General features: G+C 36.0%; 1 protein-coding gene across 1 annotated transcript in view; it reads right to left on the bottom strand.

Moving 5' to 3' along the window:
• Positions 1-13,380, bottom strand: part of LOC105393096 (hemicentin-2) — a 417,028-nt gene that overhangs the window by 20,764 nt on the left and 382,884 nt on the right. The gene's annotated exons all lie outside the window — the stretch shown is intronic.

Here is a 13,380-nt window from a genome sequence, read left to right as displayed (position 1 = left end):
GTTCAGTAGTCAGGGTCACTAACCACTACGCCATTCGGCCGTCTGTGGGATAAATACGCATTATACAGAGTGACCGTGTGTTTTTTATCCCACAGGTAGTCATTATCAGGACATTGTAAATCCATTCTTCTACTTGGGTCGGTCGTTTTATGCGTCATATTCATATCACTCAATGTTTAGCCTATTCTAATAACCCATATTTATGTATTCGACAATATACTACACTCGCGAGCAACCAAATCGACTCAAGCCTTGACGGCGCAAACATACATTAATACAAGTAAAATTATGAATAGAAATAATAAAAATGATATGTCATTTAAAAGCTTAAGATGTCAGCTTTAATTTGATATCATTATTATTGAAATCCATTCATCATTTTTGAAATAAATGATGTCTGAACGCAATTGTAGGAAAAACGGGAATTTAGGAAAAAAGGGTATGGGTATCGTATTATACAAATTAAACAAAAAATGTTAAGATAAAAATTTATTTATTTAAATCAATACTTTGTATTGCCCCCTCTTGCCCTAATTACAGCCTGCAGCCTGTTTCTCATAGACCTTATCAACTTTTTGACAGTTTCCTGAGGAATGCCGTCCCACTCCTCTAATAAAGCTGTCTTCAGCTCGTCCACGCTTGCAGGGACTGGATTCCTGGCCCGAACTCTTCTTTTGAGCTCGTCCCATAAGTGTTCGATGGGATTCAGGTCAGGACTGAGCGCAGGCCAGTCCATCGTGCGCAATTCCTTCTCTCTCAGAAACTGCCGACTGACTCGTGCCGTGTGGCAGCGGGCATTGTCGTGCATTAGCACGAAGTCTTCACCGACAAATTCTGCATAGGGCACAACATGACCGAGTAGAATGTCGGTGATGTACCGATCAGCTGTTAACCCGCCTCCTCGGCCGCCTCCAGGCACGAAAACAAGTGCGGTTTTTCCCTCTAGAGAAATACCAGCCCACATCATGCAGGAACCGCCGCCATATGCTACTGTTTCAGCGAAACAACATTGGGCAAATCGTTCCCCCGGACGCCGGTAGACCCGGCCTCTCCTGTCACTGCCATGCAGACACACTCTGCACTCATCAGTAAACAGGACCGACCGCCATTGCGCAATGCTCCAATCGAGATGCTCTCGAGCAAACTGAAGACGCGCTTGTCGGTGGCCTGCAGTCAATTTGGGGCCTGATGCAGGTCTTTTTGGTGTCAAGTTGGCTTCCTTCAAGCGTCTTCTCACTGTCCACTCGCTGACAGCCACTTGTCGTACACGTCTCAGTTCTTGCTGCACATCAACGCCCGTAAGGTGTCGATTGCGCAGCGAGGTTGAGACAATGAAGCGGTCGTCTCTCTCTGAAGTGCAGCGGTGGCGGCCCGTTCTTGGTCTTCGATTGAAGGCACCAGTCTCTTGGAACCGTCTGTATACTCGGGATACAGCAGACTGGCTCAAGTGGAGCTGGGCAGCGACTGCTCGCTGACTTAACCCTTGTTGCAGCAAGGCAACAACTTGAGCAGCTTCTTCTGGTGTGGTATCCATGGGTTTGCGAAAACAAGGAATACAATGCAACGAGATGTGTACCGGTCAACTTGCAACAAGCGACTGATAAGGTACACCGGATGTGGAAAGGTTTTATAGCGGGATCAGGTAGCGCAAGGCGTGGATTCCTAATGAGGTAATTAACACTGACGGGCAATTAAAATGCGTCATTAAATCTGCGCTTAGTTTTTTTTTATGGTATTGATCTTAATTGAAAGCCTAATTCTTCAGCTTTCGAATGACATATCACTTTTATATTTACCATTTATCGTTTTAGGAAAATCAATGTATATGTGCGCCGTGAAGGCTTGAGTCGATTTGGTTGCTCGCGAGTGTATTTAAAATTGTTAGCAATTTCGGAGAGCAAAAAATTTTAGCCAGTTTTGAAAACAATATAATTTTCACGAAATAAAATCCGTTGTGCGATAACTTTTGGCCTCAGGCGAAGAGCTTTTCATCACAAAAAGCTCGTGAATAAGCTGCTAATTAATACAGCCTTTACACTGAATTGTACTGAAAAATAAAACTGAAAAAAATGCGAAGGCTTGCGAGGTTTTTGTGCCGTTGAATTGGCAGGTAATCAATTATTTTATTTAGAAGTTGACATGTCACGTGTTATTTTGCGTTAACAACTATCTAAACTGGATACAGTTATGAATGTTATAGATATAAAAAATATCTTTATTTTTCACCATGAAATAAAAAAATACAAATTAGAACTTATACATAAACAGTAATATATTATCTAACTACGGCCTTATGGCTTAAAGCAATGTCTACCAGAAAATGATTTACAGAGATCTGTACACGTGTACATACAGGGTGGCCCAAAGAGTGACGTCCAAAGGAAAATGTTTGATTCCTTAGGCCAAGGGGTAGCCAAATCACCCCCATGTATGTTCAGCAATTTTTAGTAGTTAAGGAGTTATGATTTTTTAAACTAATTTTCTACGAAAATCGACCTCAGTGGATCAATTAAGTTTTATTATGTTTTTGGATAACTTTTTTAAATATTTTTTTATTTTTGTGTCATCCTCTTAAGTTGTTCTTTTAACCATAAAAGTTTCAGCTTCCTAGCTATAATGTAAGTTAGTTATTTTTATATCGAAAGTTCAAATTATATCATCGAGCTAGACTGCTTTGAATTTTCAACTTGAAAATTAAAAATTGAACTAGATATTCTCATGGTCCCTTATTAATTTTAAAAACTCCGCAAGATTCCAAAATAACATAAAAATAAAAATAAACTATTGCTTAATGGGGTATTATTTCCAGAAAACAGCCTTCAAAGGTACTTGGTTGGAAATTACCTAATTAGTAAATTGTTTCAGAAAGTTGAAAGATTCCTGTTATGTCATTACTAAGGACTAATTCAGTTAGAAAAAGTATCAAATTAAAGGGAAAATAAAATTATTTACATTTTTTATTTATTTAAGTTACATTTTTGAATGTAAATTCTTAGTAAAATGTTTAAGTCTGAGTTGTAAGATTTATGAGATAATTGTATTATTATTAATAAATAAATAAACTCAAATACTTCTTTTACAAATTTACAAACAATAAATTTTCCAAATGGCGACCTCCCACAGCAATACACTACCTACATCTACGCAAGAAATTTTCTTTAAGTCAAAAAAGTGATAAATGTAAAAAATATGACATCTGTCAAAAAGTTAAACATGTCAAAAAAGTATCTTTTCTCAAAAATGTGACATCTGTCAAAAAGTGAAATCTGAATGAAACAGAGAAGCGTATAGGCGACTTAAAGAAAATTTCTTGCGTAGATGTAGGTAGTGTATTGCTGTGGGAGGTCGCCATTTTGAAAATTTATTGTGAGTAAATGTGTAAAATAATTATTTGAGTTTATTTACTTAGTATTAATAATACAATTATCTCATAAATCTTACAACTCAGACTTAAACATTTTAATAAGAATTTACATTCAAAAATGTAACTTAAATAAATAAAAAATGTAAATAATTTTATTTTCCCTTTAATTTGATACTTTTTCTAACTGAATTAGTCCTTAGTAATGACATAACAGGAATCTTTCAACTTTCTGAAACAATTTACTAATTAGGTAATTTCCACCCAAGTACCTTTGAAGGCTGTTTTCTGCAAATAATACCCCATTAAGCAATAGTTTATTTTTATTTTTATGTTATTTTGGAACATTGCGGAGTTTTTAAAATTAATAAGGGACCATGAGAATATCTATTTCAATTTTTAATTTCAAGTTGAAAATTCAAAGCAGTCTAGCTCGATGATATAATTTGAACTTTCGACATAAAAATAACTAACTTACATTACAGCTAGGAAGCTGAAACTTTTATGGTTAAAAGAACAACTTAAGAGGATGACACAAAAATAAAAAATAATTTTAAAAAGTTATCCAAAAAATAATAAAACATAATTGATCCACTGAGGTCGATTTTCGTAGAAAATTAGTTTAAAAAATCATAACTCCTAAACTACTAAAAATTGCTGAACATACATGGGGGTGATTTGGCTACCCCTTGACCTAAGGAATCAAACATTTTCCTTTGGACGTCACTCTTTGGGCCACCCTGTATATACTTACATAAAATCGTCCATTGAAAATGTTAAAAAAATTAATAGGTACTGTAAAATTATTCGGTTGAGATTTGATTATTTTGTATGAGATAAATTGCTACTCTATACTATTATACTACTTACGTACCGCTTCAAGTAATTTAATATATTATACTTATTCCCAAAATAGCGTTTAAAATTTGGCGCAAGAATAACATTTCAAAGATGTTTAATTAAAAAGATAGCGAAAGGAAGATTAAATTTTGCAGTCGACATTAGGTAGCGGGTTCGAGCTAAATCAACACGATTGTAAATTTATAATTTATTGCTTTCCTTTTTTGAATTATGTAGAACTAGCTGTTTGCCGTGAACTTCGCTTTGCCTTAAGTTTTTTCTTGGGAATTAGAGCAAAAAATTGCCTATTTGTTAATTTTAATCCAGTGTATCAGCTTACCATATACCTAAAGCATCGAGAAAATCGACCGCTTCGGATCTGAAAGATGTTTGACACCCGAGCGATGCTGCTTATGCATTGTTATTTGCTGCTACATAAACGGTGTCGGTGGTGGTAAGGCAGTAAGTAAGTAAATAAGTTAAAAATACATTCATCATCATCATCATCACGACCCATTACGTCCCCACTGCTGGGGCACGGGTCTCCTTCCAATGAAGGAAGGGTTTAGGCCTAGTCCACCACGCTGGCCAAGTGCGGGTTGGTGGACCCCACATGAAAAATACATTCAACCCACTTTAAATAAATAAATAAATAAATATACTATACAGCCCATAGTTATATTTCATGGTGGTACTCGGACATAGGTATCTGTATTCATAACAAAATATTTGAATAACATCATTTTTTATGGGAGCGATTGATGTAAGGGATTTGATCTCGGCATTGATAGAATTTATGATATTTTGTGTTGAACTGATTTTGTTATCTAAGGGTCACTCGGCAAATATTACAACTGATGATGTTAAATTAAAAAGTCGTAGGTAGAGCAGGATTAAAATTCGTGCCTGGGTTTAGTCAAATGAGAAAATAATTGGTCAATATAAAAATAATAACTGTTAAATCAGTACCATATTTAGAGAATCTTAATTATAAGACGACCGAATGGCGTAGTGGTTAGTGACCCTGACTACTGAGCCGATGGTCCCGGGTTCGATTCCCGGCTGGGGCAGATATTTGTTTAAGCACAGATATTTGTTCTCAGGTCTTGGATGTGCCCGTAAAATGGCAATAGGCCCGCCCCCTATTACATTGGGACTAACATAACACTCTGGCGAAAAGTGGGTGCAGCAATGCACCTCTGCCTACCCCGCAAGGGAGTACATTAGTACAAGGCGTGAGTGCGTGTTTTTTTTTTTTTTTTTATTATAAAGACCGAAAGCTTCTCCACAATTACAGAAACATGTCGAATACAGCGGCCGCCGCCCTCCCCTAATGGCCCACAAGAAATAGGTCGTAACTGTAATTTTTCACACTGTCACTGCTTCGCCTTAATAAGACGCCATATTATGCGAGAGAGTGTCGAAATGCGCCTTAAGAGCTTTACGACGCGTTGGGAAATTCACACCGGTTTAACTGACGACGTAAGATACCGTGTGTTAACCGCTGGTTATAAAATACCGTGTATTTTTGGGACTCTGACGTCATAAGCATATCTGTCAGGGCCTCTAGTACGGGTTATGCAATTTACGAAACGAAAAAAGTTTTGGTTTTCTTCTGTCATCTGCATAGATTAAAAGTGTCAAAAGTTTCATGATACTTTCCGCTAGAGGTGCCACTTTGTATGCGAGAAAACTGAAACTTTTATAGTTTTTGTCAATCTATCAAACCTGTACCTACTAGACCTACAGACGGAGAGATGTAGTATAATAAGCTAAAATGGGACGAGTCTAAGGATCATTCTGAAACTAACCAACGTCAAAAACCTCCGACATTCGACACTAAAAGTCGTGTAACTTTTGAACAGCTAAGCTGATCTTGGGGTAATTTATAACCTGTGACCCAAAAAATAAAAAAATAGTAAATCGGTTCAGCCGTTTAGAAACTACGCTACCACAGAATACACAGATAGACAGACACGTTAAACTTCTAACACCCCTCTTTTCGTCTGTAGCTAATGAAAGTAAATAAACTGAAACTCACATGTAAGCCCATCTATCAACACAGAGACTAAAAGCAATTAACGATTATAACAGCTCATTTCGCAAGCTCCGGTTGAAAAACCACAGTTAAGTGGCATGGTATGCATACCTGCCTTAATAGCGATCTGCTATAAGCGATGTTATACCGCATAGTGGGTGCGTTTCACAAAGTCTGGATAGAATACATTAAAAGCACGTTAAGCCGTGGGTCCAGGTTGCTGCTTCGGCAGCAGTCGTTAAGCCTAGTCAGAGGCCTTCGGGCAGCTTGAAAACATCTGACAGTCGGGTTGCCCACTTACCCGACAACTTTCTCGAAACAAGCTTGCTTGTGTTGGGGTCCACCAACCCGCACTAGGCCAGCGTGGTGGAATGAACCCTTTCTTCATTGTAAGAGACCCGTGCATCAGCAGTGGGGACGTAATGGGTCGTGATGGTGATGTAAAATCGGTTTCAGACTTGCTATTTAACGCTGCGCCGTGTATATGGTCGTTTTTAGAAGCGCGTATAGATGTGGGTGGGTAATTGTGCGAGTCTGGTATTATGAAGCACGTAAGCCCGTGTACGCGCGTATGCTGAAAAATACAGAGTCTGAAATCGCTCTAAAATGAATATGTTTCTCATTTGAGGGAAATCTACCGAGGCATGAAGTTGAGCCATGATCAATTAAAAAATGACATTTAATTTATGGAAACGCTAGCAAAAAATTTCCTTATCAGCTGACTGGTGATTAGGAAGAGCATAGCCTACAATATATTATATCCGAGAGGAAATTTAAGTATAACTTAAGTCGAGATGACGAATGGTAGGGGATAAATTCTATTAGTCTCACGAGGCACAGCTTTTACTGGCTTAGCTTTAAGCTTTATTTTCCAACACTTTCATATTTTCTCCGTTACGCCGTTTTGTGATTGCGCCGTTTATAATGATGTGTTTAGAATCTTCTTAGCCATTTTTGATGTGACACTTTCGGTTGAGATGTTTCTGAAGCGTGGTGGGCATTTTGGCTGTCATTGGGATTGACAGAGTACATGAAAGCCTACAAAAGCCTCACCGAGTGACGTATCCACTGACGCTTATACCTACAGGGGGTGGCATAAGTGTTATAGTAAACCAAAAGGGGGTGGTTCAGGGGGTCTATTCTATTCTATTCTCTGTGGGGGTGTAAGTACCTGCATCTGGCTCTCTCGAGTGGAGCCTTTGTGCATATCCCCAAGGTCTAAACTGCCTTCCTAAGCTTGGACCATTTTCCCACCACGCTGGTCCACAGCGGGTTGGTGGGTTCACATATCTAGATGTGATAAAGGTTCAGGGGGTCAGTCATTCTAAACCACTTTTGTTCTACGACTTTAAAATTTGTCATACATTTAGAAAACAATGAAAATAGAAATATATATTAATATGACAGCCGTTCTCTTGGCATATTCACTATAAGTTACAATAACTACAAACTATCAAACAGACAGTAAGAATAAAAACAATATATTTTCACTAACAAAGAGAAACATCGAAGGAAAGCACAAAACGGAGGAAGAATGTTTAAAAGAAAATGAATTAATCTTGTAATTAAACTGTGTACTCTTTAATGTTTGTAAATGTTGGGACTGTCGCATTGCTTTATCTGATAATAGTGATGGGACAATATCGACAAGGTATGCGCGAATTGGAGACTCTAGTAGTTTTACCCTCAAATTCACAAACCGTATTATAAATTTACAACAAGGTTAAAATAGGCTACTTGAATTATATCAAATTTGGCGCCATAAATGAGTATTTGCTGTAGTATTTACATTACAAAACCGAAATATATCGAATTCACGAATTAAATGTCTAAGATGGTTGCATAAATTGAATTACCAAACCAAAAAAATACATAAACAAAAATGAATGCTGAAAACGCTATCCGCCATCACAACAGGATGTGATGTCAGAAAGGTTGAAAATGACTAAAGTCACTCTGACATATTTTATCTTTTCTCGTAGCTTTGTTAGCATTGGTTAATTGACGTCCAGAAGTGATAATTTATAAACAAATATGGCTGACACCGTTTTCGCCTGTTTATGAAAAGTAGAACTTTTAAGTAAAAGTTTTTCGATTTGCAAGGTCTAAAAATTACTCCCTAATTTTTTGGTCTAATAGAGCAATTATAGACATTTTAAAGTTTCCTGATATTTTTAGACGAAACAGTAGCTGTAAATTTTTTGTGTCGTTAGGTATTCCTAAATAAAACTGCTCTTTATAACACTCACTTCAAAATATGTTTCTATGCGGAGTTTGTAATAATTATAACAATTTTATTGACGCCATCCCATCTACAAAATTAGGTCGTTATTATTTTATTATGTTATGTTATAATTTTGCTCATTTCTTCTCAAATTTTGTGATAATCAAAGCACGTTTTTATAAATAATCATTATAGTGAAAGGTTGAATGCCTCATTAGAGAATAGAGATATAACTTTCATCTCTCGCCCGAGGTACAATATTCGCTAATATTTAATGAAATTCGCCTGTTCTATTGAGAAGTGGGCTGGTAATTAAGATATCTTACAAATTAAGGTTCGGGGAAAGGAAAATGAGGTAAAAAATTGGAAACAAGGAACTTAAATGTAGATTTTGTAATTAAACTGTCGGCAAGACCTTTTTACATTATGAATTATAATATACTAGCTGTGCCCGCCAGCTTCGCTTCGCCTTAAAAAGTTTTCCCGTGGGAATACCGGGATAAAAAGTACCCTATGTTCTTTCCCAGGGTCTATACCATATGTATACCAAATTTCATTCAAATCCGTTCGGTAGTTTTGGCGTGAAAGAGTAACAGACAGACAGACAGACAGACAGACAGACAGACAGACACAGTTACTTTCGCATTTATAATATTAGTTAGGATTAGTTAGGATTTAATACTTTTGTCTTCGTTTAGGGTCTGAAATAAAGTTATATTGAAAGTTATTTTGTAGCGCTGTTTAGTAGTTATCTTGTGTATGCAGGGTGTTGTAGAATTATAATCCGAAAACGGGTGACTCAGGGGGTCAATCGAAACAACTCATATTTTGAAAATAAGTAAAAATAATTGCTTCTCCATAGTTAAAACTCACATGAGCATGTCATGTTCATGTTCCATAGAAAAGCATTTTTTGTGGCACATATTTATTTTTTCAATTTATCTACTTTTTAAATATCAATAGTCAGTTCAAATCAAACAGTATGATATGTGTGGATTAGTTTATTGTTGTTTATTATTAAGTAGTTGTTTCTATCTTTTTAAGAAAATTTTTGTTTTGTTTGTTGTTTTTTCTATATATTATCCTGTAAGATAATATAAGTAGTTAAATAAATAAATAAACTTTCCCATCACTAAAGAAGAGATGTGATTGCTCCACGTTCGTCGTTTGTTTAACGAGTTCTCCCTACGAGTGAAAGAGATAGAGATGTTCGCTCTCGCACGTTGGTATTTAAAACTGTTTCAAGTGATTTATTTTATTTTTAAATATCAGTTAAACTTAAACTCAAACTCAAAATTTTTTATTCATCGTAAAAATATAAAATTTTCTGATGAACGTCAATTTTTACAAACTACTCTCCGTTCGGATAAGGGGGGCTCTTTCTGTCTAAGGAGAAGAACGGAGGCAAGAAACTCCTGAGCCATCTTTTCAAAAAAAGACTTAATATTATAGTTATTTTATAACCATGCCGAATACTGTTTTGGTTTGACTTATTTTTGCCCGAATTTCAGTATTATGGGGACATTTCACACATAGCCATCTGACCCCAAACTAGGCAGAGCCTGTAATATGGGTATCGGAAAGCTGATATATTATCTACACATATACATAGATAGATACATTATTCAATTATAAACATATTAACACCGAAGATCCAAGAACCAATTTAATATCTGTCTTTTAACAAATATATGCCCCCGTATCTTTGATATAGCAGTCAGGGTTACTAACCACTATTAAAAAAAATTAGTTTAAGTTTTATTAGTAAATTCATAGCAAAATTGTTTATGTGATAAAACTAGAACCTGTATATGCGTACTAAATAAGTATCTATAGGAAGAGCGGAGTCTCCTGGCACAGGTGTTTCTAATACTTAAAATGTGGCTTCAGCAACTAGCATTTAAGCATATTTTTGATTAACGTAAATAAACAATTTTGTTTTTTTTTAAATATTTTTTTTAACTACACCATCCGGTCGTCTGTCTCTGAATGTAACTGAGATACCTAGAGCTAGGCAGAATGTGCACTGGAAATGAAAATAAAAAGTAAAACGGCTAGATACTTGATTATATTTTCATTTTACGTTCATTTACGGAGAATGAAAAGACATGAAAGGGCCTTGCTTTGAGAGCCTTCCAGGAACTTGTACTAATATTTATATTTCACTTTAATAATAATATTTGTATTTCACTTTGAATGCCCGAGAGGTACTTCACTGAGACGATGCTACGGTCTTGGGGTTCCGTAGTGAACATTCTTACTATAGTTTATAACTGTATGTAATTTTAGCTTCCTACATACACTTACAACAAACAAGCAAAAGATCTAGTGAAAATAGCTCCAAATTACTCATAAACGGAGAATACTATCTTTTGAAGAACTAAAAACGAAGATATGAAATTTTTACGGAAATATTTAATAGGATTGTGTAATAATATGTATAATTAGGTTTAGTTAAACTATCTATATATTTTACAAATAAAAAAGATAATAATATAAAATACTTATAATAACATCCTGGCCTGGAAATATTCTACCCTTAATAAACAGGAGTTTATCAAAGGTAGAATATTGTGTTCAAATTAAAATTTATGTATGTATATTAAAAAAAAATTAGGCGGTCAACATTTTGTGAGTGGAACTTTTTCATTGCCCGCGAGTTTATTTATTGGCATGAGATAAGTTTACGTTTCAGATTTATTTTTATAGCAACTTTAAGCAGTATTTCTAAGAAATCTTAAAGAAAATCTGGGCGCATAAAGCAGCTTACTTCATAATTACTATAATCCGTATAATATTATAAATTGAAGCCCTACATCATTAGCCCAGTAAAGAAATAATAATAATTAGTTTTTCTTCCTTCTCATTTTTGCGTTACGTTTTATATGTAGCTGCATTTTTGTTTTATACAAGTCGCCTGCAATGCACCTCTGCCTACCCCGCAAGGAAGTACATTATTACAAGGTGTGAGTGTTTATATTTATATCGCCTGCATCACACACACTGATAAAAATCCACCTTGTTTTATTAAACTGTAGACAACACTGTAAACTTATTGCTAAATTCCCCTTGTTCTTTGAATCCATAATATAAATTACTGAATATTCAAATTGTTTTATTCATAGTGAGGAATTTACAAAAAGTCTCTTTATTAGTAAAAATTGGTAGGTACAAAGGATCTATATAAAAAGACAAAGTTATAAATTAGGAAAACCAGAGGGCCTAGCACAGGGCGCAAGGCGCGCACTTCAAAACCTGACAAAAGTTTTCAGTCGCACTCGAAGCCTAGCGATGTGACTGAGCGCGACGCAAAACTTTTGTCACGTCTTGGTGTGCGTGTCTTGCGACCCGTGCTAGGCCTTCTGAACGTTATCATTATCGCCCCGTAACGCCCAAATGATCACTACAACCCTCTGTCCTCAGCCTTCCTCATCCAGCCACTACCAGCTACATATCTAATTTTGTCGGGCCAGCGGACTTTTCAAGGCTTCCCACGCTACGCTTGCCTGTGCATGGTCTCAAAAACACCTGTACAATCCGATATTAATAGCTCAGTTATTCATACGGTACAAAACAATGAAATGTTGGTACAATGGCTTGCGGGGAATTCGAGACACCTCACAATATGGCTAGATGTTTCATATAGCTCAGACATCGCATGATCAGTTGAGCTACATTGGATACTGAAACGTACATTAACGCAAACTGAAATGATTAAATCTTGAACTAATTAATCAGATATATGCTGGGATTTCTAATGTGCCAAGCTGATATTAAATTAAGCTGACGTATCCTACAAAGTCAGTCCATTTCTCAGTTTGTTCAAAAAATATGTATTTTTATCATAAAACTTTTAAAGTCGAAATATCAATCTTTTGTGTTTGTACTTTATGCTTATATAATAAAGCTATTGAACTCAAAAATTTCTGAGTCGATTACGAACATAATTTTGCCATTATATTGCAGCAAAATGCTTTAATTATACAATAAATTGCCTTCCACTGTACTAAAGGTAATCCCATAATTCAGCTTTCTTTGTATAAACCGGCGGGTAAATCCGAGGGTATATTATATTTTATCTCTATAATAATTAATAGGGTGGTTACATGAAGTTTAATTTGACGAAGGTTGTACGCGTGTTATGCGTTCGTAATTTACCTGTTGTATTACGACCGAATGGCGTAGTGGTTAGTGACCCTGACTACTGAGCCGAAGGTCCCGGGTTCCATTCCCGGCTGGGGCAGATATTTGTTTAAACACAGATATTTGTTGTGTCTTAGATGTGCCTGTAAATTGGCAATGGACTTGGATCCGCCCCCTATATTGCATTGGGACTAACATAACACTGGCGAAAAGTGGGTGCAGCAATGCACCTCTGCCTACCCCGCAAGTGAGTACAATATTACAAGGTGTGAGTGTGTGTGTTTTTTTTTGTTGTATTAAAGTAGGCCACTATATATACAATATTCTTTATTTGTATACAACCAAAAACTGAAGTAGGTAACATAGCCAATTTACTGACATTTTGAGTTATTTTCGAGACAAACTTCCGATATTCAGCTGTTTTCGGTTATTCAACTTATTATTAAACTTGATACTAGTAGCCTATTGATAATTTTATTTTTCTAAACTAACACCTTCCTATGACGCCAAATTATCGCATATATTTTGGATAAGCGGCTTAACCAATTTTGATAAAAGGTTCTTAACAACATTATCTGTCGCATCAGCTATCAAACAAAGATAACCTCAAACCTAAAGTCTCCACTGACAACCACACAGAAACCCACGTCAAAAGTACAACACCCAGTTTCTTCGCAAGTTAAAAATTCATCCCCGTATTTCCTCGTTTAACCCCAGATGGAGGGCCCACAGTAATTAAACTGAAGTATAATTAATTACAGGGACCACTCGCCT

The sequence above is a fragment of the Plutella xylostella genome, chromosome 31, assembly GCF_932276165.1.
Source record: "Plutella xylostella chromosome 31, ilPluXylo3.1, whole genome shotgun sequence".
Taxonomy (NCBI): domain Eukaryota; kingdom Metazoa; phylum Arthropoda; class Insecta; order Lepidoptera; family Plutellidae; genus Plutella; species Plutella xylostella.
This window is presented reverse-complemented; position numbering and strand designations above follow the sequence as displayed.